The sequence below is a fragment of the Henckelia pumila genome, chromosome 4 (assembly GCF_033568475.1).
Source record: "Henckelia pumila isolate YLH828 chromosome 4, ASM3356847v2, whole genome shotgun sequence".
In the NCBI taxonomy this organism is placed as follows: domain Eukaryota; kingdom Viridiplantae; phylum Streptophyta; class Magnoliopsida; order Lamiales; family Gesneriaceae; genus Henckelia; species Henckelia pumila.
This window is the reverse complement of record NC_133123.1, coordinates 159,586,337-159,612,882: the sequence shown is the minus strand read 5'-3', so window position 1 is coordinate 159,612,882 and position 26,546 is coordinate 159,586,337. Positions and strand designations below refer to the sequence as shown.

Below are 26,546 nucleotides of genomic sequence, written 5' to 3'. Positions count from 1 at the left end.
AGGCTGAGCTCAATTATTACGTGAAACTATACATGTCACAACGGGCCGGCGGGGCGGGCCGGCCCGCAACCCGCCTCAACCCGCCTTTAGGCGGGGTGGGGCGGGCCGGCCCGCCATTTGGGCGGGCCTCCAAATGCTCAGCCCAACCCAACCCGTCTTGGGCCGCGGGTCGGGCGGGCCGGCCCGCCTAATTTTTTATTAATTTTTTTTATAAAATAAATGTTAATTTTTAAATTCAAAAAAAAAATTAAAAACACTTGAAATGGTAAGAAAATGAAAAATAAAATTTAATCAAAGAGTTTAATCAATATTAAAAAATATTACTATTAAAATTTAATAATATATAAAATTAATTAGTAAAAAAAAATATGAAAAAAATTTAAAAATACTACATAGTTTATTATCATCAAAATTCATTCAAAATAAGTTCAATAAAACAAAAAAATATGTATAAAAAACACTAAAAAAAAATACAATTTTGCAAAAATAAAATAAAAAAATATTTGGCGGGCCACCCCAACCCGCGACGGGCCAGCCCGCCCTAACCCGCGGCCCGCGCGGGCTCAGCCCGTTTGGCCCGCCTCCAAACGGGCTGAGATTTGGCCAACCCAACCCAACCCATTTTCATGGCGGGGCGGGCCGGCCCGACGGGCCTAGCCCAATTTGACAAGTCTACGTGAAACCAATGTTTCGTTGCGCGATCATACAATATATATTTTTTAATTATTAGCTTAATTTGTATTTGAAAATAGTTAATATCATAACTACTGCAATTTGTATTGAATATATATATTGGTGCTTTTTCATTATACAGTACCAAAAATACTAGTATTAAAAAATCATACCGATATCAAAATTGTGAAATTTTGGTATAAAAAAAAATCCATATTGATATCATAAAAAAATTCGGTATACCAAAATAATGTTTGTATATCGAAAAAATTTCGATACGATATGCTGATAATTCAATATTTTGGTACGATATATCAGTCTTTGTACGAGCTCATATCAAAATTGTAAAACTAAAGACGATTAACTGTAATTTGAATTGATGGAATTTTAAAAAAAACAATATAGACCATTGAAACCAAACTTTTGTCTCTATTATCCTTAGACTTGATAATTACTAGTGTATTGACTCACTTGTGCTTGTGCAATCTCTTTTTATCGTTTATATTATGACAGAAGTAATATCATAATTGTAAAAAATCATGGAACGATTTCAAAAACATTCATTAGACGAGCTAGTTTCTTTAGTCACTCACTTTCAGTGCTCTGAAACATAATAGTATGGTCAAAGTGTTCTCTATCGTGATCAATGCATGTAACTTCTCATCTTCAAGGAACCTCCCGCAGTCGTCTCTTGTAGCTTATTCGGTCTCCCCGCTATCTTCGACAGCCTTTCCTTTCTTGCGATCAGCTAAGCGTCTGATGAAAATGAGGTATCATCAGTTCTATACAGTGTTTGCAAGCATATGTCATATGTAGTATGCACTACATATATTGCACAAATTTCCTACATATGCATGATCTTTGGGTGATGATAAATATTTTATGAAATGCAATTGAAGTTATTTAAGGTTTTATACCTGTCACGAATCAACTTTCTCCTGCCAACTGTTTGTAGAAGCCTACAAGCAAGAAAATCAAGAATCAATTAGGCAAACAAGTATACTTAGGCAACTTGATCGATTTATTATCTTGTAAAGTTTGGAGAGTCTGAAATCACAATAATACCAGAAATCTTTTCGAGTGTGTGTTATCTTTCAGTGTTGTCAACATTTCAAGAAAATACTATGCAGCGAAATAATTAACTAACAGTAAAAGTAAATAGCACACAGATATTTATGCACAAGTACTAAGTACTTGGACGATGCCTCATGGCGAAATAATCACTAGAAATTCAAAACAGTTTACAAAAACCAACTAGTGATTGTTTATGAAAAACTACTTTTCTCAACAGATTGAGAAAATAAACGACTTTCTAAAAACTAGAATAAAATATCAATTGGAAGTTCTAAGCTGAAAAACAAAAACCAAAGAAACACTTTCTGAACAACACTTCACTCGTGTGTTCTTCAGTGTTTCCAACACTACTCGGCAACACAATGTAGCAGTAGTATTTCTTCATAAATTCTTCAATGATTGATCTTCAATACTCTAGAATTTATTCAGTAATTCTCTATGTATTTTGCTCTCTACGTTTCTCTTTTCTCTCGATTGTTCTTTTCTGATCGGTCCAAGCACTCCTTTAAATAGATCTTCAATATATTTCCGTAAATAAGATCCTACAAAGCATGAAAACAATATATCATCAGAATCAAATATTTCGAATCAGAAATACTAAAAATTACCAATTTTAAAACTTGTCTAAGAAAGGCAAAACTCCAAAGATAGAAATTGAATGCAATAAGAAAATAATTTAAAACACATGTGCACGACATGATCTTTCAAACTCATATTTTTTGCCTTTCTGGACAAAACACACACACAAATGCAAATAACTCCCCCTATCTTATGCAACTAAAGCTCCCCCTGAATTTAATCATCTCAGAACATAGTGTGGTGCGGTCGTGTTGGCAACACAGACTCTCAACACTTACTAGATCAAAGTAGCATATAGTTTAATAGCATATCAGAGAGTAATAAGTAGCACAAACTAATCAACTTAGAAATATATTTCGAGCTGAGAGCAAAATAATAAAAGATAAGGATAAGAAAAATCCTAAACCCAATTGTCTAAACATATTCCTCTTCAGCTTGATCAGCACTTGATCCTACTCCCCCTTTTTGTCCAGAGGGCCCTGGTAGTCCAAGTTTATTCCTGTACTCAGCCATTAAGGCTTCATAGTACTCGAGATCAGCTTTGTCTTGAGCAATTTTCAGTTCAGCATGAGCCATTTGAGCTCGAATTGCAGTAGAATTTAACACAAGAATAACAGTGTTATGAACGGTCATTGGTGGAACAACCTCAGTGTTGGCCACACTGGGTATGACACCAGTCCATGGTAGATCAATTTTCCGATTTCCCTTCAGCAAATCAGGTGCGATCTTGATAAGCTCATCTCCTCCAATCAACTCTTCATCATCATCCTTTTTGAAGCCTTGAGATTCCAGCATACCATAGATCAATGAAGAAAACGAAAATTTAGTTGCTTTCCAACCACCTTCTCTAAAGGTCATAATATTTTCAAACACCAAATTTCCAAAGTCCAAAGGAGCTTGAGTTCCAATGGCAACCAGAGCAAGGGCTTGTGGTCTAGTAACCACTGTTGTATTGGTAGATGGTGTCCAATTCCTGATTGCAATTTTGTGAAGAACAGAAAAGAAGGAAGTAAGCTTTGCAGCTGACAACCTGTCTGGATGCAGTGGAAATTTTTGAACCATTCTTCCAGTGATCACCTTAGTGATTTAATCAATATCCTCATTAACTGCATCATCATCGACATCAGCAGTCTTGAAGTGCTCATTGATCAGAGCAGGAGTGAAATCATACACCTTTTCCCGGATGTACACTCTTCCAAACTTAAACGATTCTTCTTTTCCAGTCCTTGTATTCATATTGCAGTAAAACTCTAGCACAGCTCTTCTTGAAAATGGTTCGGCAGTGGTGACAATAGAATATAAATTTTGCTGTTTCAAGAATGTCACCAAATTTTGCTTTTCAAAGGACGCTTCATCAATATTTCTTTCTTCCCAACAATCTTTTCAAGACAGAGCTTCCCATTCATCAGCAGACTCCTTTGAATAAAACTAAAGATTGTATGTCTTAGCAGGATCAATCTCAGAGTCAGATTCAGCAGCAGTGTTGTCACTCCCCGAGATCGAAATGCAGCATTGGCGTTGTTAACAATTTTAAATCGTAAAACAACAAGCCATGTAGTGTATAAATAGCCTTCAACCAGTCTTTTACAAATCCCTAAATGTCTTTACAAGATCAAAACATGACAATAGCGGAAACGAAACATAAAATATAATAAAACTAATAAGACTGCTAGCATTTACATAATTTTAGACTTGATCACCAACCCCAGAATGCGTGTTGCTCATCGTCATCCAAATGCTCTTTGGTATCTGGGAAGGGAAGTAAGGGGGATGAGCAACACGCATTCGGGGGTTGGTGATCAAGTCTAAAATTATGGAAATGCTAGCAGTCTCATCGTCATCCAAATGCTCTTCGGTATCTGGGAAGGGAAGTAAGGGGGATGAGTGTTTTGGGAAACACTCAGCAAGAGGGGGCCAATCGTACATGCAAATGTCGAATATACATATATATAGGAGTTCAAAGGGAGCATGTTCCAACACATGTCGCAACATAGATCAAGACAAGGCAAAACTTGAAACTGAGCATCAACACATATCATGAATGAAACATAAACTTAGACATAACACTGTTATTCATCTTGTTAAGCATGGCTACTGATCAGTCCCTAATTTTTACTCCTCTAAGGGGGCGAGGCCTTAAACGGTTATTATAACCCACCGCATCAGGGCCATATAATATCTTATCATGTTTTCAGAATTCCTTACCAATTCTTAAGTCAAATTCTAACAGTGCATAACAAGGAGTTTCATGGAATAAACTTGTACATAATTCAAAGAAATATGAACCAGGAGATGTACGATTGAACTTTCACAAACAAGATCATGAACGTTTTTAAAACATATATAGGTATAAGCCCTCTTACCTTAAGTGATTTGTAAGAAAATCGTGCAGAAACTGATGTTGATGGTAAGCCTCAAACGTGAGCAAAATAGAACATAATGCTTGCTTTGAAACTGGGACAGAAACCTTGCTCAAACTCTGGACAGGAATCTGCTTGAACAGCTGCTATCAAACAGGTGCTGCTTCTGCTTTGCTTCGAAAGTGGCAGAAGGTTGGAACTCGAAATGTGCAGAGTTTTACTTAGTTTTTGTGCTCGAAAATGGTGTGATTTTCCTTCTGAATCTGCCACTATTTATAGGTATAAAAAGCAGCTGAAGGGCCTCCCATTCATGGCCAATAACTCATATTAACAGCCATCATTCTCCATTATTGTGGCTGTTACATTTTTGACTATTATATGCAGCATGAATTTCGAAATTAACAACATAATCCATCAGTTTCAGCAGCCACTACTCTCCATCATTGTGACTGTTACCATTCCTTATGTTCAGTTGGTTCTTGCCCCTTTGTATTTCGAAATTCAAAATCATTACACCATCAGTTACATTTGCTTTTATATGACTGATAGAGTTACAACTTTTGCCTTCAAGTACATGCATATAACCGTGGCTTCACATTCCTCCCACCTTGGGAGAAGTTTCGTCCTCGAAACTTGGATTGGCTTGTTCTTCAAAGAGGAATGGGTATAGGTTGCGTATCTTCTCTTCCAATTCCCAAGTGGCCTCCCTCTCAGTGTGATTATACCATTGGACCTTTACATATGGAATGGTCCTTCGCCTCAAAATTTGATCCTTAGTATCAACTATTCGAATTGGAACCTCTTCGTACTTGAGCCCCTTATTTAGATTTCCTTGAATTACCAGAGGTTCAATTTCAAGGACATGACTGGGATCTGGAATGTACTTTATTAATTGAGAAATATGGAAAACATTGTGAATCCTTGACATATCTGGCGGTAAAGCCAGTCTATATGCCAAGGTTCCTACTTTGTCCAGAATCTCGAATGGTCTGACATATCTGGGATTCAATTTTCCAGTTTTACCAAATCGAACAACTCCTTTCATGGGTGAGATTTTTACATACACCTTTTCACCTACTTCAAATTCCAACGGTCGTCTCTTCATATCAGCCCAACTCTTTTGTCGATCTTGAGCAGCTTTGAGTCTTTCCTTGATGATGGTTACTTTTTCTACCGCTTCTTGAACCAGTTCAGGTCCAGTGATGGCTTTCTCTCCGACGTCATCCCAGTATAAAGGTGAGCGACACTTTCTCCCATATAAGGCTTCATATGGTGCCATTCCAATACTGCTGTGGTAACTATTGTTGTAAGAAAACTCGATTAAAGGCAAGTGTTCACTCCAGTTACCACTAAAGTCTAGAGCACAAGCCCTCAGCATATCCTCCAATGTTTGGATCGTTCTCTCAGTTTGGCCATCAGTTTGAGGGTGATAGGCCGTACTGAGAGTGACCTTGGTTCCCATGACATTTTGAAAGCTTTTCCAAAATCTGGACGCAAATCTCGGGTCCCTATCTGAAAAAATACTAGCAGGTACGCCATGTAAACTTACGATATTGTCCATGTACAGGGTAGCTAGTTTATCCAGGTTGTAGTTCATTCAGACCGGTAGAAAATGTGCTGTCTTTGTAAGTCTATCTACAATTACCCATATTCCGTCATGACTCTGCCTTGACTTGGGTAAGCCGACAACAAAATCCATAGAAATGTGTTCCCACTTCCATTATGGAATTTCCAAAGGTTGAAGTAATATTCCAGGTCGTTGATGTTCAGCTTTGACTTTCTGACAGACCTAACATCGAAACACAAACTCAGTGACATCCTTTTTCATTCCATTCCACCAAAAATTTCCTTTTAAATCTCGATACATCTTCGTGCTATCGGGATGAACTGAAAATTTTGATTTGTGTGCTTCAGACATCACTTCATGATGAAGATTATCGATGTCGGGTACACACAATCGTCCTTTCATCCACAAAACTCCATTGTGATCTATTTGGAGATTAGGCGTCTTTCCTTCCTTGAATTGGTCCTTGAGTTTGATTAAAGAAGGATCTTGATTCTGTTTCAACTTGACTATTTCTCGAAGACATGGTTGTGCTGAGAGTGAAGCTAGAATTACTTTACCCATATTCTTTCGACTTAACGCATCAACGACCTTGTTTGCTTTTCCAGGGTGATAGCTTATCGTCAAGTCTTAATCTTTCAGTAGCTCAATCCACCTTCTCTGTCTCATATTCAACTCTTTTTGAGTAAACAAGTACTTGAGACTTTGGTGATCAGTAAATATTTCACACTTTGCCCCGTAGAGGTAGTACCTCCAAATTTTTAGTGCAAAGACCACTGCTGCTAATTCAAGATCATGTGTGGGGTAGTTTTGCTCATACGGCTTCAGTTGTCTTGATGCATAAGCAATTACCCTTCCTTCTTGCATGAGTACGCATCCCAACCCTCCTTTTGACGCATCACTGTATATGGTAAAATCTTTACCTTCAGTTGGTAGAATCAACATTGGAGTGGATGCCAACTTTTATTTCAAGGTTTGAAAGCTCTTCTCACACAATTCATCCCAGTTGAATTTAGAGTTCTTTTGTGTGAGTTTTTTGAGAGGTATAGCTATTGAGGAAAATCCTTCCACAAACTTCCGATAATAGCCAGCCATGTAGTAACCCGGACTCCATTTTAAGATAATGATATGTTAAACATGATTAAGGGTTAGTAATTAACCAATTCCAGGGCATAATTGGACTTCAGAATTACCAGAGGGATCGCTGCATATAAGGGTGATAGCCAAGTTCCACTTTCCATGCTATGATATGGCATATAATTTTAAATGTGGCAAAACATGATTAAGGAGTCCTTATTTGGTAAAAATAAATAGAAAATCAGCTCCGAAACATCCGAAAATGGTAGGAAAGGTCCTAGGGGTCTCGGACAGTTCGGAGGCACCGAAATGAGTTCGGACCATCCGAACTCAAATAAAAGTTCGGAGGATCCGAACCTGGGTTCGGAGGATCCGAACCCAGCACTTAGGAGGCTACGAACTCAGCCAGTTCGGAGGCTCCGAACTCCCCCAAACAGCAATGCTAGATGATTAATCCGCGATTTTTGACAAGTGTCATACATGCAGGTTCGGAGGGTCCGAACCCAGTTCAGAGGCTCCGAACTCCAACGGATTTTTGGCTATAAAAAGGACTCTTCGGAGTCATAATTTGAAATACGAATTCCCGAGGTTCTTTCTTTAGTTATATAGTATGAGTTATACACTTGAGGGCCCTATCGGTTATAATAGAGGTTCTGGAATAACCAAGGAGTGGTTATAGTCATCCGGGACTAGCGACTCCAAAGGGCTATCTACGGACGAAGATATGGTTCGGGAATCTATTTAAGTTTTGGGAGTACTTATTAGCTTAGTTAAGGCTTATAGAATTTATGTAGTGATATGGTGAACTTTTGAATATAGGCTTGGAACCTAGGATCCTACTATACTTGAACTAGCCTAGAGGTACGTACACATTGACTGAGATTGCCAGCGAGTATACATGTTTATATGTTGCATTTATTTGGCATTATTATATGGCATGAGATATGATTTACCGTTTTCTTTATTCATATGCCATGTGCATATACACGTTGAGCCTATACCTTGTTATACCTGACTATAAAGCCGCTCAACTCTATATTCGATAGTCTGTCACTGAGAGTACCGCGACGGCGGGGACATTTATGTCTGACTACTCTGGTGTACTTGACGAGTGTGGTTGCACCCAGAGGTTGATCCATGCGGTGGCAGCACTCATGTGGCGCCTGTACTGAGCATGACTTTTCAGATGACCCTTTACCAGTCATCATGTTGCATGCATCATATTTATACGTGTACTCATGTTTATGTACTGGGCGTTAGCGCTCACGTCCTAGTTGTTATCTTGGACACCCTATTCCATGGGGCAGGTCGCAGGATGGACGGAGCTGGTGGTTCAAGGCAGGATTAGGGAGCAGGCCTTGAGGAGTTAGTTATACAGCAGAATTCGATATATCTGTATAATGTTTACATTTAAGTATTTCGATATGATTGTATCACTACTGATGAATAATCTTGACACTTTTATACTAAGATGATATGTAATTTATGGTTATGTTTCCGCACGTTTTACTCTGTTAAGTTATTTTGCTGTATTAAGTTTAATGCATGCTATTAGTTGCCAGTTAGTAGGTGATACCATGCAGGGTCACTACATTTTTGGTATCAAAGCATGCTTAGATTTTGGGATTAGTACTTGGGATTTAGAATTAGTTTTGAGTAATTCTTGCGCATTTGGGATTTTAATGTGCAATTCTTTTTAGGATATGGCTGACGAGAGTCACGGTAGTGTTGGCCAGGGAGGTGATCATCATCATCGTCATCACCGCCATCATGATGATCAACATCGTCATCATGAGGGTAGACGTCGCTACTCTATCAATAAATTCATGCAAGTAGGACCGAAACCTTTGGTGGGAGGCGAGAATCCTGAACAAGCAAGAAGTTGGATGTCTAAACTCGAGAGTACTTTTCGTGCTTTCGATTGTACTGAGGATCAGAAATTGGAAGTTCTAGAATTTGTTCTAGAGGATCGAGCACGTTTTTGGTGGGATGCCAAAGCTGCTCAGGCACGTACTGAGAGAGGACAGATGATTTGGGGAGATTTCTGTCAGCAGTTCCAGAAACTGTATTTTCCTCCAGCTGTTCGCCAAGAACGATCGATGGAGTTGCTTACTCTAAGGCAAGGATCAATGACTATTGATCAATATCAGCAACGATTTCTTGATCTGCTACCTTTCAGTCCTCATATTAATGAGAGTGATGCATCGAAGTATGATCTCTTTCTACAAGGCCTGAACCAAGATATCTACTCACAGGTTGTTGTCTGTGATGACCCAGTATCTTATGAGACTTTGGTGAACCATTGCCGTCTTGTGGAGACCAGCAACAGGCGTGCACAGTTGTTGATGCCAGCACAGCTTAGTGGATCATTTGAGCCTAGAGCTTAATCTGTTGTGCAATCTGGACCTACGTCTTCTTCTACTCCTACTACTTCATCTGGATCTTGCGGTTCACGAGGTATGTTCCGTTTTGGAAAGAAGAAGAAGAAGGAGGAGTTTTGTAGTCACTGTGGAGGGAAGCATCCTGCAGCTTCATGTCGGAGAGCTACTGGTGCTTGTTATATTTGCGGTCAGCAGGGACATCTGCGGAGAGATTGTCCTCAGCGCATGGGTTTTGCTAGTGGATCGGGATCACAGGTTGGATCTCAGGCTTCTACTTTTCCACGACAGCAGCCAGCACCACAGAGTTCTTCTGGTTACCGTCCCCAGACTCAAGGGGAGGTATTTGCTCTGTCTCAAGAACAGGCTACTGAGGGAAGCGATCACATGTTGGCAGGTACCTTTCTGTTATGTGGTATTCTTGCACTTGTTTTAATTGATACTAGAGCATCGCATTTCTTTATTTCTAGTCGCTTTGTTAAGAGACATAGATTACCTTATGTATCATTAGATATGGATTTAGTTGTATCTACTCCGTTGGAGCAGGAGATAGTAACTAAGCATCTAGTGATGGGTTGCCTTCTAGAGTTTGAGGGTAATGTATTGTCAGCTAATCTGATGATATTAGCAATGACAGATTTTGATTGTATTTTGGGAATAGATATACTGACTTTGTATCACGCTACTGTGGATTGTTATCAGCGTCTGGTACAGTTTCATCCTGCTAAGGGTGATAGCTGGTATTTTTATGGTGAGGGTGCGCGACCTCCGATGCCACTTGTTTCGGCTCTGAAGGCATGTCATGTCTTGGAGTCAGGTGGGGAGGGCTACCTTATCTATGCAGTTGATATGTCCATGAGTAGTACGGGTATTGATCAGTTACCGGTAGTCGGTGAGTTTCCTGATGTATTCCCTGATGAGATTCCTGGTTTTCCTCCGATGCGAGAGGTTGACTTTGGTATTGATTTAGTACCAGGAACTACGCCTATATCCCGAGCGCCTTATCGTCTAGCACCATCAGAGATGAGGGAATTGAAACAGCAGTTACAGGATCTGCTTGATAAGGGATATATTCGTCCAAGTGTTTCTCCGTGGGGAGCACCTGTTTTGTTCGTCAAGAAGAAAGATGGATCGATGCGATTGTGTATTGATTACAGACAGTTGAATCATGTCACCATCAAGAATAAGTATCCTTTTCCGCGGATTGATGATCTATTTGATCAACTACAGGGTACTTCTGTTTACTCCAAGATAGATCTGAGATCTGGATACCACCAGATGCGGGTACAAGACTCAGATATCTACGACTGCTTTTAGGACCAGATACGAGCATTATGAATTTTTGGTTATACCATTTGGTTTAACGAATGCACCGGCAGTCTTTATGAATCTGATGAATCAGGTATTTCGAGAATATCTGGATAGATTTGTCATCTTCTTCATTGATGATATTCTTGTCTATTCTCATGACAAGGATGAGCATGCACAACATTTGAGGATTGTTTTACAGACGTTACGAGATAAGCAGCTGTATGCGAAATTGAGCAAGTGTGAATTCTGGCTTGATCGGATAGTGTTTCTCGATCATGTGATTTCTAATGAAGGGATATCTGTTGATCCTAGTAAGATAGAGGCAGTGCTGAACTGGTTTCGTCCGACGACGGTTGCTGAAATTCGTAGTTTCTTGGGTCTAGCTGGATATTACCGTCGGTTCATCGAGAATTTTGCACAGTTGGCTAGACCTTTGACACAGCTTACACGAAAAGATGTTGCCTTCATATGGTCCTCGGATTGTGAGGAGTCATTTCACGAGCTGCGTGGACGTCTTACTACTGCACCTGTGCTAGCTCTACCTTCTGGATCAGGAGGTTATGTTGTCTATACTGAGGCCTCTGGTCAGGGGTTAGGATGTTTTCTGACACAGCATGGACATGTTATTGCCTATGCTTCTCGACAGTTGAAGATGCATGAGAGTAATTATCCAGTATATGATCTCGAGTTAGCCGCCATTGTATTTGCACTCAAGATCTAGAGGCATTATCTTTATGGCGAGAAATTTGAGATATTCATGGATCACAAGAGTTTGAAGTATTTATTCACTCAGGCGGAGTTGAATATGCGACAGAGACGCTGGATGGATCTTTTGAAGGATTATGATTGTGAAATCAAATATCATCCAGGTTCTGCTAATCTTACTGCTGATGCCTTGAGTTGGTAGGTGAGACTTTCTGCACTTCAGACTAGTGAAGTATCTCATATGATTCAAGAGTGCTGTTCATTGAGTTTTACGCTCAAGCACAAGAAAGGGAGAAATGAGATTCGATTGTATACTATTTTGTCTGAGCCAACATTGTATTCTCGGATCAGAGATGCTCAGATATCTGATGTTAAGACTCAGCGTTTGGCACGTTTAGCCAATGGAGTTAATACATCTGGATTTCATTTTCAGGCAGATAGTTTATTGTGCTTATCTAATCGAGTGGTCGTACCTAATGTTGCGGAGCTCAGGAACGATATTCTGTCTCAAGCTCACAGGAGTCGATTATCAGTTCATCCTGGAAGCATGAAAATGTATAAGGACTTGCGAACTAGATTCTGGTGGAAAGGGATGAAGAGGAGTGTGTATCAATTTGTTTAGAGATGTTTGGTTTGTCAACAGGTCAAAGCTGAACATCGACGGCCAGGTGGATTATTGCAGAATCTTGAGATTCCCGAATGGAAGTGGGAGCACGTAACTATGGATTTTGTTGCCCACTTACCTATGACTTCACGTCAGTGTGATGCTATCTGAGTTGTTGTTGACCGTTTGACGAAATCAGCACACTTTATTCCTTATAACCGGGAATATTCTTATGATCGCACGACACGTTTATACATCCAGGAGATAGTGCGATTGCATGGGATTCCAGTGAGCATAGTCAGTGATAGAAACCAGCAATTTACCTCACGTTTTTGGGGTAGTTTTCAGGAGGCGTTGGGTACCACTCTGAGTTTGAGCACTGCATATCATCCGGAGACTGACGGACAGTCAGAGCGGACGATTCGTACATTGGAGGATATGTTACATTCTTCTGTCATGGACTTTGGCTTATCTTGGCAGGATCAGTTACCTTTGATCGAATTTGCCTACAATAACATTTATCATCGTAGTATTGATATGGCACCTTTCGAGGCATTGTACGGTCGACGGTGTCGTACTCCGTTATTCTGGGATGAAGTCGGGGAACGACAAGTCGAGGGTCCTGAATTGGTGCAGCAGATTGTAGACAAGGTAGATTTGATCAAGCATAGGATCAAAGTTGCTCAAGATAGACAAGCCAGTTATGCTAATATTCGTCACAGGCCACTTCAGTTTGAGCCTGATGAATATGTGTTTCTACGAGTATCACCTTTCAGGAAGGTGATGAGATTCGGCGTGAAAGACAAGTTGTCTCCTCGTTTTATTAGACCTTTCCAGATACTGGAGAAGATCGGAGATGTTGCATATCGTTTGGCTTTACCGCCAAATCTTTCCAGTATACATAATATTTTTCATGTGTCGTTACTTTGACAGTATACAGCTGATGAATCTCATGTGATTCAGTCTACTGATATTCAGCTAGAGCCAGATCTGTCTTTTGTTGAACGACCAATCCGTATCTTAGACAGAAAAGAGAAAGTTCTTTGGAACAAGACTATACCACTTGTAATGGTACAGTGGCAGCACCGAGGCGTTGAAGAAGCAACTTGGGAAACCGAGAGTTATATGCGGGCTGAATATCCTGAGTTGTTTGCTTTATACTTTTGATGAACAGGTAAGATGTAATTACAGTTGTTGTAATAAAACATGGTTTTCTGTTTCATATTGTTATCTTAATTTGTCTTTAGATTTTATTTCGCGGACGAAATATCTAAAGGTGGGGAGAATGTAGTAACCCAGACTCCATTTTAATATAATGATATGTTAAACATGATTAAGGGTTAGTAATTAACCAATTCCAGGGCATAATTGGACTTCAGAATTACCAGAGGGATCGCTGCATATAAGGGTGATATCCAAGTTCCACTTTCCATGCTATGATATGGCATATAATTTTAAATGTGGAAAAACATGATTAAGGAGTCCTTATTTGGTAAAAATAAGTGAAAAATCAGCTCCGGAACGTCCGAAAATGGTAGGAAGGGTCTTGGGGGTCTCGGACAGTTCGGAGGCACCGAAATGAGTTCGGACCATCCGAACTCAAATACAAAGTTCGGAGGATCCGAACCTGGGTTCGGAGGATCCGAACCCAGCACTTAGGAGGCTCCGAACTCAGACAGTTCGGAGGCTCCGAACTTCCCCAGACAGCAATGCTAGATGACTAATCCGCGATTTTTGACAAATGTCGTACATGCAGGTTTGGAGGGTCCGAACCCAGTTCGGAGGCTCCGAACTCCGATGGATTTTTGGCTATAAAAAGGACTCTTCGGAGTCATAATTTGAAATACGAATTCCCGAGGTTCCTTCTTCAGTTATATAGTGTGAGTTATACACTTGAGGGCCCTATCGGTTATAATAGAGGTTCTGGAATAACCAAGGAGTGGTTATAGTCATCCGGGACTAGCGACTCCAAAGGGCTATCTACGGACGAAGGTATGGTTCGGGAATCTATTTAAGTGTTGGGAGTACTTATTAGCTTAGTTAAGGCTTATAAAATTTATGTAGTGATACGGTGAACTTTTGAATATAGGCTTGGAACCTAAGATCCTACTATACTTGAACTAGCCTAGAGGTACGTACACATTGACTGAGATTGCCAGCGAGTATACATGTTTATATGTTGCATTTATTTGGCATTATTATATGGCATGAGATATGATTTACCATTTTCTTTATTCATATGTCATGTGCATATACACGTTGAGCCTATACCTTGTTATACCTGACTATATAGCCGCTCAGCTCTATATTCGATAGTCTGTCACTGAGAGTACCGCGACGGCGGAGACATTTATGTCTGACTACTCTGGTGTACTTGACGAGTGTGGTTGCACCCAGAGGTTGATCCGTGCGGTGGCAGCACTCATGTGGTGCCTGTACTGAGCATGACTTTTCAGATGACCATTTACCAGTCATCATGTTGCATGCATCATATTTATACGTGTACTCATGTTTATGTACTGGGCGTTAGCGCTCACGTCCTAGTTGTTATCTTGGACACCCTATTCCATGGGGCAGGTCGCAGGATGAATGGAGCAGGTGGTTCAAGGCAGGATTAGGGAGCAGGCCTTGAGGAGTTAGTTATACAGCAGGATTCGATATAGCTGTATAATGTTTACTTTTAAATATTTCGATATGGTTGTATCACTACTGATGAATAAGCTTGACACTTTTATACTAAGCTGATATGTAATTTATGGTTATGTTTCCGCACGTTTTACTCTGTTAAGTTATTTTATTGTATTAAATTTAATGCATGCTATTAGTTGCCAGTTAGTAGGTGATACCATGCAGGGTCACTACAAGCCAGGCCTAGAAAACTCCAAACTTCAGTTACCGTTTTTGGTCTAGACCAATCCATGATGGCTTCCACTTTCTTGGGATCCACTGACACTCCGTCTTTGGAAATTATATGACCCAGAAAAGTTACGCTCTTTAGCCAGAATTCACACTTCTTAAATTTTGCGTAGAGTTCGTTTTCTCTCAATGTCTGAAGTGTGAGCCGGAGATGGTCTTTATGGTCCTCGTCACTTGGTGAATATACAAGAATGTTGTCAATAAACACCACTACAAACTTGTCAAGGAACGACTTGAATACACTTTTCATGAGGTCCATGAATGCTGCCGGTGCATTGGTCAATCCGAAAGGCATCACCATGAACTCGTAATGTCCATACCTTGTTCGGAAAGCTGTTTTTGGAACATCTTCTGTCTTGACTTTCAATTGGTGATAGCCTGACCTTAGATCTAGCTTGGAAAAGACTGTTGCTCCTTTGAGTTGGTCAAACAGATCATCAATTCTTGGAAGAGGATACTTGTTCTTGATTGTGATTTTATTGAGTTCTCGGTAGTCAATACACAATCTCATACTCCCATCCTTTTTCTTTACAAACAGGACCGGGGCTCCCCAAGGAGATGCACTTGGTCGTATCTGCTTTTTATCCAACAATTCTTGGTGTTGCTCTTTTAATTCTTTCAACTCTGCTGGAGCCATTCGGTATGGTGCTTTCGAGATAGGTGCAGCACCAGGTACCAGATTAATTTTAAATTCCACTTCGCGGTCGGGAATTACCCCAGGAAGTTCTTCAGGAAACACATCCGGAAATTCTTGAACTACCGGAATATCTTCTAATGAAAGTGTAACTTCTTCATTTACCTCGCCTACCACTGCTAAGTATACTTCTTCGCCACTTTTCATAGCTTTCCAAGTTTGAGAAGCAGATAAAAGAGACTTCTGCTCCTTGACTTTGCCATGATAAATGACTTCGTCGAGATTTGCAGCTCTCAATTTGACATTCTTCATGCGACAATCTACTAAAGCATGGTTATTTGCTAGCCAATCCATTCCTAAGATGGCATCAAATTCTACCATGTTTAGTTTAATGAGTTCAGCTTGAAATATGTGTTCACTAATGTTAATTACGCAATCTCTGTGAACCCTATGTGTTTCAATTGGGTTGCTAGTGGGAGTTGCTACTCTAAAAGGTTCCACAAGTATCTCAGGAGTAAGTCCTAACTTCTTAGCAAATCTCTTAGATATAAATGAATGCGTAGCACCACAATCAAACAACACATAAGCAGAAGTTTTGTTGATTAGAATGGTACCTGCTACAACGTCATTTGCATTCTTGACCTCCTCTTGGGTTATGGCAAAAACTCGGGCATTCGGCTTGTTCTCCTTTGGTTTATTCGGAGTAGAATTGCCTTTTGCCTCAGTTTCTTTGCCCTTGTTTTCTCGACAATCTGCAATGCGGTGCCCAGTCTTCCCACATCCAAAACAGGCGCCACTTTCTCTGCGGAATTCTCCGAAGTGTTTAAATCCACAGGTACTACTTGGTTTGATTTCTTGATTGCTTGGTTTTGAAGGAGCGCTCTTGTTTGTTCCAGTAAACTGATATGGTTTCTTGAATGGCTGTTTTCCTGTTGAAGATTGCCCCACAAGAGGTCTCTTGTTCGTGTTCTCGTCTTCCCTTCGCTTGATATCGTTCTCAGCTCGAATTGCAGCTCCCATTAAATCAGCAAAACTTGTGGCATGGTATACTTCTAAAGCTGTCTGAATACGACTACTCAAACCTCTTTTGAAACGGTGCATCTTCAAGATATCATCAGCCATGATAGTAGGAGCATACGTTCCGAGTGAATTGAATTTTGAAGTGTACTCAACCACTGACATATCCTGAGTCTGAGTGAAATTTTCGAACTCACTTAATTTTTGCAATCTGACTTCCGCTGGATAATACTGCTTCAGGAACACATCCTTAAATTGTCGCCACGTGATTGGACCGACTGCAATCATAGGTGGTGAAACTGCCTCCCACCACTTGGCTGCTTTTTCTTCCAAAAATGGTGTAACGACATCCACTTTAAACTCGTCAGGAATCTCGAGTAGGCGAAGTTGAGTCTCAATATTCTTGAGCCAATTTTGGCCAACCTCGGGATCTGGATCTCCTTTAAAGGTTTGGGCTCAATTCTTTCTCAATGACTCATAATGATACTTCACCCCTTGCACCTGTTGTACTGCACGTGGTGGTGGATTTCCATTGGCAGGCGGGTTTCCCAACCCTTGAATGGTGGTAGCCACAATGGTTGCTATGGCCATCAAATCTGCTTGATTCAAGCCTAACCCTGGTGGTGGTGGTGGTGGATTTCCTTCATTGTTGTTGTTGCGGTTTCGATAGCGTGGGTTACGATTGTTGCGTACCGGCCTCTCATCCATGTCCTACAATCGCGTAAAGTTTCTAAGATTTTGATAGATTTATGTATTAGAAACATAACTGGAAAAATTGGACACATAGATAATCAAAAGATCATTCATTGAATCTCAACATAACACTGAATCAAAATAACAACTGATAGTGTTTGTTGGAATTAAAACAACAACAGAATTGGAAATAAGTGACAAAGAAACACAGCTGAATAATGACTAAAACATCCATACTAATCTAATTCTATAACTTCTCCATCCCCCACGACTTCGACGGGCTCTTCCTCAACCTCTATCTCTTCCGGATCCTCCTCCGGATCTTCCTCGGGTTCTTCCTCAGAATCCTATCCTTGCAGCTGATTTACAGCCTGGAGTAGAATAGCATTATGATTATTCAAGTTTGCCACTGTACCCTTCAATTGCTGGACTTGAGCTTCCAGCTGCTGGATACGATCTCGCATCTGTTGACGACGCTGCCCATGTTCTGCGCAGGACTGCTGCCCCAACTGCTTCTCATGCTCCACTTGTTTAGTCAAGTGGCTAACAACACCAGACAGCTCTGCTATGGTGTCCTGTGCTGTCCCCAATCTGTCTTTCGTCTGCTTATGCTCTATCTCAGCTGCCTCCATTTACCCTTTCGTTTTGTTATGCTCTTCTTCAGACTTAATCACTTGGTTGCGCAGAGCCTCTTCACGAAAGTGATTAAGGTCCATGTCATCACGGAGATATATGTTATCTGATGAAACTTAAAATTTGTAATTATTTATATGTTAAAAAGTGTGTTTTAAAATTAAAGTTTAATTAAAATTATGAAGTTGTATTATTTTAGTGTTGTGTTTATATTTAAATGTTTTACTAAAATGTTGTATTTTACGGTTTGCGCAGGTTTGGTAAAAATAAAATTACTCAAGCTACAGAGGTCATAATGGAGTAATCTCAAATCCTGTAGAATTACAAAAGAGGCATCTTCAACTTTGTAGAAGACAAGAAATTCCAAAAACTTCATTAAGATGATCAAAATAATCAAACATCAAAATGGAGACAGATTTACTTTTACTATGACCAGCTTGGAGTAAAAATATTATAAGTATTTCATATTTTATCCAAAAGGGGTGAATGAGTTGTCAAAACACATCTACAGACAAAGGGATACGTGTTATATGTTTTGTGCAGAAGCCAAATCGGAAGTCTAAGGCATCAAACATGCCAATTAAAGTTGGGTCAATGTATTGACATTCAAAGAGACAAGCACCCACCAACTTTACTATTCCACATTTAATGAGTCTTGGACCCTTGATCTCATTTGGCCTATAAATAGATGTGTTGTATAAGCTTTGTAGTGTGCAAGAGTGTAGAGAATTCCTCATTTTTAAAATAAATATTGTGTGTGAGAATAAACCAACAATGAACCTTTGAAGCCTTGAAAATTTTATAATTTGTGTATTTGAAGTTTTATAATAATATTTTCATCTATAATATATCATTGCTAAAATTAAACTTACAGCATCCTCTCCGTGGATCGATCTCGTACTCACGAGTATATTACTTGCAGACAACCTACACTTGGGTGAATTACAATTTAAGTTGTAGAAAGTTTTTGGCGCCGTTGCCGGGGAGGCATAAATTAAGTTTAATTTTTGTTATTTATGTTATTTATGTAAATAGTATGTTGTTTTTAATTGTATGATTGTTTGGAGTCGTAAACAAAGTGGTAGACTTGTTCGAGTATCTGAAAATACTTTTAACATGAAGGATAATTCTAATAATCAAGATGATAATAATAATAATAATAATCAAGAACATGAACAACCAAGAACACTTAGGCACCATATGAATCCAATAAGAACTAGTACACCATCTTGTTTAGTTTTTCCTCCTGATGCGTCTAATTTCAATTTTAAGCCACAAATCATTCAACTTTTACCAAATTTTCATGGCCTAGATTCTGAAAATCCATATTTGCATTTAATGGAATTTGAGGAGGTTTGAAACACTTATAATGATCAAAATTGTAGCATGGATATTGTTCGATTAAAGCTTTTCCCTTTTTCTTTAAAAGATAAAGCTAAAACATGGTTGAAAAATTTGAGATCAAGTTCAATAAGATCATGGAAAGAAATGCAACAACAATTTCTAAAATAGTTTTTCCCTTCCCATAGAACAAACTCTTTTAAAAGACAAATTACAACTTTTTCTCAAAAACAAGGAGAAACATTTTATCAATGTTGGGATAGATATAAATAGTTACTTAATACATGCCCACATCATGGTTTTGAAATATGGAGGATAGTTTCTCACTTTTATGAAGGATTAATACCTAAAGATAGGCAAATGATAGAATTCATGTGTAATGTAACTTTTGAAGATAAAAACCCAAATGAAGCTATGGAATATTTGGAGTCATTAGCAGAAAATGCTCAAAATTGGGATAATATAGGCTCAATTGAACCACCAAGTAAAACCAATAATTCAACAAATGGGGGTGGTATTTATCATCTTAAAGATGATGTAGATGTTCAAGCTAAACTTGCATCTTTAGCAAGAAAAATCGTGTCATTAGAAATGAAAAAGAGTAATCAATTAAAAAGTGTTCAAGAAATTGTTTGTCATATATGTGACACACATGATCATCTTACAAAAATTGTCCTACTTTGCCTTCATTTAAAGAATGCCTCCATGAACAAGCCAATTATGTTAACAATTTTAAAAAACCAACATTAGATCCTTTTCACAAACATATAATCCTGGTTGGAGAAATCATCCTAATTTTAGTTGGAGGAACGATAATAATGCACAACCTTCACAACAACCTTTTCAAAATAACCAAAATCATCAAGGTTATGCTCCTTATATCCCACCTCTAAGAAAATATTTTGAAGATGAAATTCATGCATACGTTCAAAAGCAAGAGTCTATCAATATTCAAAACATTCAATCTATGAATGATTTGAAAGAAACTCTTGCAAAATTTGCATTTGCACTTAATATTCATGAAAAAGGAAAATTTCCATCTCAACCACAACCTAATCCTAAAAATCAAAATCAAGAAAAATTTGATCAAGTAAAATCTGTTATTACTCTTAGAAGTGGTAAAATAGTTAATGATCCATATAGTGATGAAAACAAAGATCAGTCAAACTCAAAGAGTAAGGATGAAAATCTTGATACTTTCGAGAAAGATGATACTTTGAGTCCTAAGATTAAGAAAGTTGATGATAAATTATCTGAAATAATATGTGAGTCAAATAAACATGTTACTTTCCCTCATGCATTAGTTAATAATAAAAAACAAAAAAATGATTCTGATATTTATGAAGTTTTTAAACAAGTAAAAATAAATATTCCATTATTAGATGCTATTAAACAAGTGCCTTCTTATGCAAAATTTTTAAAAGATTTATGTACTGTGAAAAGACAATTGCATGTAAAGAAGAAAGCATTCTTAACTGAACAAGTAAGTTCTATTATTCAATATAATTCTACTTTGAAATATAAAGATCCTGGTTGTCCAACAATTTCATGTATTATTGGAAAAAATAAAATTAAAAAAGTATTGTTAGATTTGGGAGCAAGTGTGAATTTACTTCCTTATTCAGTTTATGAAAAACTTAAATTGGGAGATTTAAAACCTACATCTGTTACTCTTCTACTAGCCGATAGGTCAATCAAAATACCTAGAGGTATCGTAGAAGATCTGTTAGTTCAAGTCGATAAATTCATATGTCATGTCGATTTTATTGTCTTGGATACACAACCAATAGAAATGCATAATGAAATTCCAGTAATATTAGGGCGTCCATTTCTAGCAACTTCAATTGCTTTAATTAATTATCGAAATGGAATAATGAAATTGTCTTTTGGAAATATGACTTTAGAACTTAATGTGTTCAATTTAAGTAAACAACCAAGTATTAATGAAGATGGAGATGATAATACAATAGAAAATATCGTGGAAGAATGCCAACAAGAAAACTTAAATCAACAATCTGATGTTTGTTTAGTGAAAAATTTTGATTTGGAAAATATTTTTGAATCAAAATAATTTGGAGAAAACAATCAACTTGACGAAGAAAAAGAAAATGTAATAGTCGATCATTTATCAAAAATGATTTCTGAATCATCTCAAAATGAAATGCCAATAAATGAAAATTTTCCAGATAACAAACTATTTTATGCTACTACTATGTCTTGGTTTGCTAATATTGTAAATTTTCTTGTGACAAATAAAATGCATTCTCATTGTAGTTCACAAGATAAAAACAAATTCTTGAAAGAGGTAAAAAAATTTTATTGGGATGATCCTTATTTGTTTAAGTATTATCCTTATCAAAATTTTCGACGATGCATACCCGACAATGAGTAGTGTCATTAAATTTTTTCGTTCTGAGGTATGTAGAGATCAATTGTTGTCAAAGAAAACAACTAAAAATGCAAATATTTATAAAGATAAAATAAAAATCTTTCATGATAAAAATATTATGAGAAAATATTTTGAAATCGGACAAAAAGTTTTACTTTATAATTCTCGCTTGCATTTATTTTCAAGAAAACTTAGATCGCGATGGTTTGGACCATTTATTGTTAAATCTATATATACTCATGGTGTTGTTGATGTTAAAAATCTTAAAAATAATAATGTGTTTAAAGTTAATGGACAAAGACTTAAACCATTTATAGAAGATGAAATTATTGATGAAGAGTTTATGCCTTTATATGATCCAACTTAATTGTTATTAATATTTTCATTTTATTTTTGCAGAAATTAGTTCACTTCCCGGTTAAGTGGCGGATAACGGTACTCCGTGGCTCTTATAGTCGGTTAAATTGGTTCCCACAATAACTGATCCAAAAATTAAAAACAAAAATTTTCTTTATTTTCAAAATGGAAGAAGCTATCAAAGAACATGGAAAAGTTTTCACTTCTTCTCTTCCTAAAAGGGTTCGAAGAATGATTTTTGAATGCAGGCGTGAAAGATTAAGAATTCTTATGCAAAAAAGAATTCCGGAGGATATTCGTCTTATAATTGAAGCCAATGTTCGATTAGGTGGCGAAGTTCCAAAAATCTTACCTATTCGAAATATGTCTGGATTAGGAAAAAACACTTATGCGAAGAAAAGGAGGGTTAAAAGAAAATTAGATGGGAAGCCAACCCTCAACTCATAAGAAGATGTTGAAGTCATCATTGATTCAACATGTCACGAAATGGTTTGTGTTTGTTCCTCATCTTCAATAAATTCCAGGTGATATCTCTTTCATCATGTACTCTTTATTTTTTTTTTAAAAAAAATGTCATATTCAGGTTTGGGGGAGGGTTTATTTTAAAAAAAAAAATTTAAAATTTTTTTAAAAAATATTTCTATAATAATATATATTTTTCATTTTTCAATGGCAGAGTAAGGAGTCAAAAACTCCTGACACACATTAGTTTTTATTTATCATATTATCACAATAGATTAGATTTTAATATTCCGTATATATTTAAATTGCAAACTACTAAGAAAATGAAGTCTTTTTGTATATATTTTTATTTATTTTTTTCTTTTTATCAATTTAATAGAAAATATATAATTGATGGGATATAAGTTATAAATAATATATAATTGTGTTTTTTCAAATAACATATTTTTTAAAACTTTTATGAGTATATAATTAAAGTGATATTGATTGAATGAATAATAACATGTATAATTGAGGGAATTAATTTGTAAAAGTGCAATATTTACTCACATAAATTTTGTGAGTGAGAGGTGAGAATTGAGAAAACAACTTATAAGCTTTTATTGATTATTAAGAAATGGTTGATTACTAGATTAAACCCATTTTTTTAAGAAAATATATTGTGCATATGAAAATTGGCTGCAAAGATTGTTTGAAGTTTGATTGTAAAGATGTAGAGTATTAATATCTCTACTATAATTATCAATGTAATAGATTTACCTCATAAAAAATAAACAAATAAATAAACTTTGAAAAAAATATGTTACATTTTCAAAGTTTATTGGAGGTATTTGGTTATGTAAAAACAATTTTGCAGCCAAGCAAAAAAGAGAAAAATAGAAAAAAGAAAAAAAATAAAAACAAAATAAAACAAAATGGGTTTATTCTTTATAAATTATCCTATCTTATTCTATCTTATTTTCAATATTAGGTTATTTGATTGTCTGCTTTACATATTAATCATTTTCAATGAGTGTATAATTTTCTTCCAACTCCATGAGTGAAAACCAGTTATATATATATAAAAAAAAATATCATAACCCGAGAGAATATGAAGTTGAGACTTTTACATTAAAATTCCTAAAGATATACATGTTATGAAAAGGATTTCTATTATCATTTTGATTATATTATTCAAAAAGTTTTTAGAAAAGATTTATATAAAAAAATTATATATATTTTGATATTGTGTGAAATATATATGTATACCTCATCCAATTATATATTAATATATTAGTTGATATCAAGATTTATAAATAAACATATGATCTTCTTACAAGTATGTTTTAAAATTTCAAAGTTTGCAAATTTGAATATATATATTAAGGAATAAAAATCTAACTTGTGATTTTATGAAATTTTATTACTAAGGGACTAGTAATTAGCCGGTTTGGGGGTGTGATGAAACTTAAAATTTGTAATTATTTATATGTTAAAAAGTGAGTTTTAAAATTAAAGTTTAATTAAAATTATGAAGTTGTATTATTTTAGTGTTATGTGTTTATATTTAAATGTTTTACTAAAATTTTGTATTTTACGGTTTGCGCAGGTTTGGTAAAAATAAAATTACTCAAGCTACAGAGGTCATAATGGAGTAATCTTAAATCCTGTAGAATCACAAAAGAGGCATCTTCAACTTTGTAGAAGACAAGAAATTTCAAAAACTTCATTAAGATGATCAAAATAATCAAATATCAAAATGGAGACAGATTTACTTTTACTATGACCAGCTTGGAGTAAAAATATCATAAGTATTTCATATTTTATCCAAAAGGGGTGAATGAGTTGTTAAAACACATTTACAGACAAAGGGCTACGTGTTATATGTTTTGTACAGAAGCCAAATCGAAAGTCTAAGACATCAAACATGCCAATTAAAGTTGGGTCAATGTATTGACATTCAAGGAGACAAGCACCCACCAACTTTACTATTCCACATTTAATGAGTCTTGGACCCTTGCTGTAGTGGGGACCTCGGGTTGCTAATATTGTTTTAGGGCAACAAATGATTAATTAAACAATTAATCAAACAATTAAAGAATATTAAATCAAGAGCATAATTTTTTTTTTTTTAAAAAAACCCAAGCCTCGCTCAATCGGTTAAAGTCATCCGATCGAGCGAGCATCAAAACAAAAGTCTCGGGTCTGCAGCACAAATGGCCTCGCTCGATCGGGCAAAAGCTACCGATCGAGCGAGCAATAAAAATCACATTTTCTGCCCAAGAATCACAAGCCTCGCTCGATCGGTAACTTTCACCCGATCGAGCGAGCTACCCTCTACTCAAAATCTGCTGCTGATCTTTGCTGTCAAAACGTGGAACCATAGCATGATTTCTCAGTCAAATTCAAGTCTAAACATATAATAAATTCTGAGAACATGCATACTTTCATATACCAAGTTCCTATTATCAAATCATACATGTATTATATCAAATGAATAGCTTAAGAGATATAAAACTACAAGCTATTCAACATAGCATAAACAACTTCAAGTCTTAAGTTCTTGCTATGTTTGATGCTATCACTATGCCAAGCTTTAACTTATAAACCCGAGTTCACACTTGCTACATCTCTCTCCCGAGCTATCAATGTCGTCTCAGACCAGCTCCTGCCCCATCTGTTGCGATGCACACATACAAAACAAAACAACAGCCGGATAAACTCCGATGAGAAATCATTCTCAGTATAATCGACATGTAAATGCGTTATATAAATTCATATCAACTCTAAACATATCAACTCAAGAATAGAGTAAAAATAACGCATATATCGACTCAAACTTCAAATCAAGACTCAATTTATATAGCGCGCTAACTCAAGAATTGATTCTTATCACTTTGTTGCCATCAAGATTCGTAACCAATCTTGACATGGATATCCATCTAACGAGTTCGTAAACGACTTGCAAATAAGGTTAACCGCAACCTTGGCATAGAATCAACTCAATATACAATCATATCAAAAGCAATAAAGATCCACTACCTATGATGGATCGACAATAACATAAGTTCTACCTCAAGAACAAGTACTTAAACAAGTATGTGATTTGTTCGGGATAACTCAAGAATAGTCGTTCTTGAGTTTCACAGTCCCTGACTCGCGATATCGTCATTATACCTTTCATTGTCGAGTTGACGATGTTCCATATCTGGATAGGAAGTACAACAACTCCTACAAGAATCTGATCATTCAAACCTCAATCCATCTTCAATCAAATTCACTTCAATCTTGATCACTTCTTCTTTGGTTTCAAGTTGAGGTTCTTGAGTCAATAGTCTCCTATTAAACTCTAAAACATATCATCAAAACATGCATATCAAACCTCATTCTATTCAATCATTTCAGAATTGAATCAAAATCATCCATATAGATTCAATCAACATCATTTCAAACTTCAACTTCTTCTTATTCGATATAACTTGGAGTCTTGCATCGTTCGTCTTTCAAACATGACTGAAACTGAGAAATAAAAATGCTATATCATTGTTAACATTTCAATAACATCTCAATTCAATCTTTGGTTATCAAAACTGATCCTAAAACATCAATCGGCGGCGTAGCGATTGAAAATCGAGAACCGACTCGATATCGAATTCATTATGAACTTCTTATCAACTTCTAATCACTTCATATCATTCATACTTCACATATCAGCAGCTATAATCACATTTTAACAAGTCAAAAACATGCTGAAACCATGAAAAGTTTGTTTCTTAATTTATTTCCAATCTGACTGCGATA

General features: G+C 36.9%; 1 pseudogene; it reads right to left on the bottom strand.

The window, feature by feature from the left end:
- Positions 1-6,326: 6,326 nt before the first annotated feature.
- LOC140862204 (uncharacterized) lies at positions 6,327-17,599 on the bottom strand (annotated as a pseudogene).
- Between the last annotated feature and the right edge of the window lie 8,947 nt (positions 17,600-26,546).